Source organism: Sinocyclocheilus rhinocerous, unplaced genomic scaffold, assembly GCF_001515625.1.
Source record: "Sinocyclocheilus rhinocerous isolate Xijiao unplaced genomic scaffold, SAMN03320098_v1.1 scaffold1830, whole genome shotgun sequence".
In the NCBI taxonomy this organism is placed as follows: Eukaryota; Metazoa; Chordata; class Actinopteri; order Cypriniformes; family Cyprinidae; genus Sinocyclocheilus; species Sinocyclocheilus rhinocerous.
The window spans coordinates 165,524-167,613 of NW_015650704.1; the positions used below are offsets into that span (position 1 = coordinate 165,524).

The window sequence follows — 2,090 nt, forward strand, 5'->3', positions numbered from 1 at the left end:
TGTGTGTGTGTTATGTGTGAGTTATGTGTGTGTGTGTGTGTGAGCGTGTGTGTGTGTTATGTGTGTGTGTGTGTGTTCTGATCCAGACGGACCGTCGTTCTGCAGTGAATCTGCTGATGTTGCCGAGTCAGCGGTCTGGGGTCCTGATGATGGACGAGCGTCTGTCCGTCTGACTGGCTGTCATTTTCTCTTGTGTTTCTCACAGGCGTCTCACACACGCTTTCAGACCATGAGTGATGAGTCTCCGTTACAGACGCGCCTCACCACTGTGAGTACAACACACACACACACAGGAACATGAGAAATTTCCAGAAAACTTTTCAAATAACTTTTTAAAATTTTTCTGATGTTTATCTTCTAAAAACTAAAACTAAATATACAAGAAGTTAAAAGAATCAGACCCCCCCCAAATAACCAAATCGATTATCGGAAACGTCTTGATTTCCCTCATAGAAATGAATGGGTTACTCTGATAATGAAGCCGCTGTTTTTGCCGTTTTCCTGCAGAACATCAGTGTGAGAAACTGCAGACCAAGTGTTTTCTGTCTCTTCTGGCATTTCTCTGTTTGGAAACTCAGTGAGAGAAAATCTGTTTCTTCCCAAGTTCATTCTGTATGGACGAGAAAAACATGACCAGCTTGTGTTATTGGGTGTGTTCAAAATCACGGCATCCCACCGTCAGCAAAACCTGTGAAAGACAGAAATTACTTTTATACTGACCAAACGATATTTTCTATCCCCTAACCCAACCCTAACCCTACCCCTTACAGAAAACCTGTTTGCATCGTTACACTTTCAGATAAACATCATTTACTATTTTTAATTATTTTTCCCTCGTGGGGACCGCAGGTTTTCAATTTCAGGTTTTACTATCCTTGTGGGGACATTTGCACACACACACACACACACAAACACACACACAAACAAACAAACTCTCTCTCACACACACACACACACACACAAACAAACAAACTCTCTCACACACACACACACAAACACTCTCTCTCTCACACTCTCACACACTCTCACACACACACTCACAGACAGAACTTACGTGCTACTGGCACTCTCCTCTGCAGCAGTGGTCCTTTCACAGTCTGTTTGCTGTCTTTATTAACGCCGATGAAGGCTGTATGAACGCTGCTCACTCCGGCATGAACGCTGAGCTCCACAATCCTTCTCCTGATGTTCTCTGCGTCTGCTCCTCCGGCTCGTTCCTCCAGCTCCAGAGAGCGGATCACATACCGGGCCGCCAGCCGGTGGATCGTCAGCCTGCAACAAACACAAACCTGTAAACACAGTCTTCAGTGTCAGAGACGCGGCCCAGCGGCTAGTGAGCACTAATGTGAACACAAACATGAGTTTTGGGTCATTTCATCCCACTCTTCTTTATATTGATTCATGTCACATCTATAATTGTCCTGTTAAAGCCAAATTAAGCAACAAAATCAATAGTAAAAAAAATCTATTGGGACGGCCATGTTCAAAAGCATAATAACATACTTTTTACACCACTAAATTTCATAAAAACAGAAACATATCATTCCTCACTTTAAACTGAAAAAAATCACCACCACTCTGATGCTCAAGAGCAATGTCCCAATCATCAACGAGCAGATTCTGTCCAATGAACCAGTTGAAACCTGTATGTATGTGTGAGTGCGCAAACACGATAGTGAGTGTGTGAGTGATCATGTGTATGTGAGAGAGAGAGAGAGAGAGAGAGAGAGTGTACTGCTATATATAGTTTATGAGGACACAAATGTGTATAATGACATGGGTTCTACAGCATAAACATGGTTTATGAGGTGTCCCCGTGAACTAAATGGCTTAAAAACATACTAAAAAGTGTTTTTTGAAAATCACAAAATTCCTGTAGTTTTGTGTGAGGGGTAGGTTAGGGTAAGGGGATAGAATATATCATTAACCTGATATAAAATGTGTCTGTGCGTGTCTGTGTGTGTGCGTGTCTGTGTTTGTGCGTGTTGTGAGTATAAGTTTACGAGCGTGTGTGTGTGTGCGTGTCTGTGTGTGTGCGTATGTGTGTGAGTGAATGTGTGTGTGAGTATAAGTTTACGAGCGTGTGTGTG

General features: G+C 42.7%; 1 long non-coding RNA gene across 1 annotated transcript in view; it reads right to left on the reverse strand.

The window, feature by feature from the left end:
* Positions 1 to 741, reverse strand: part of LOC107712394 (uncharacterized) — a 2,744-nt gene extending 2,003 nt beyond the window's left edge. The window contains exons 1-2 of the long non-coding RNA XR_001636790.1: positions 469 to 741; positions 93 to 266 (exon numbers count right to left, since the gene is read on the reverse strand). This is a non-coding gene — a long non-coding RNA (uncharacterized LOC107712394). The remainder of the gene's footprint in view (positions 1 to 92; positions 267 to 468) is intronic.
* Positions 742 to 2,090: the final 1,349 nt, after the last annotated feature.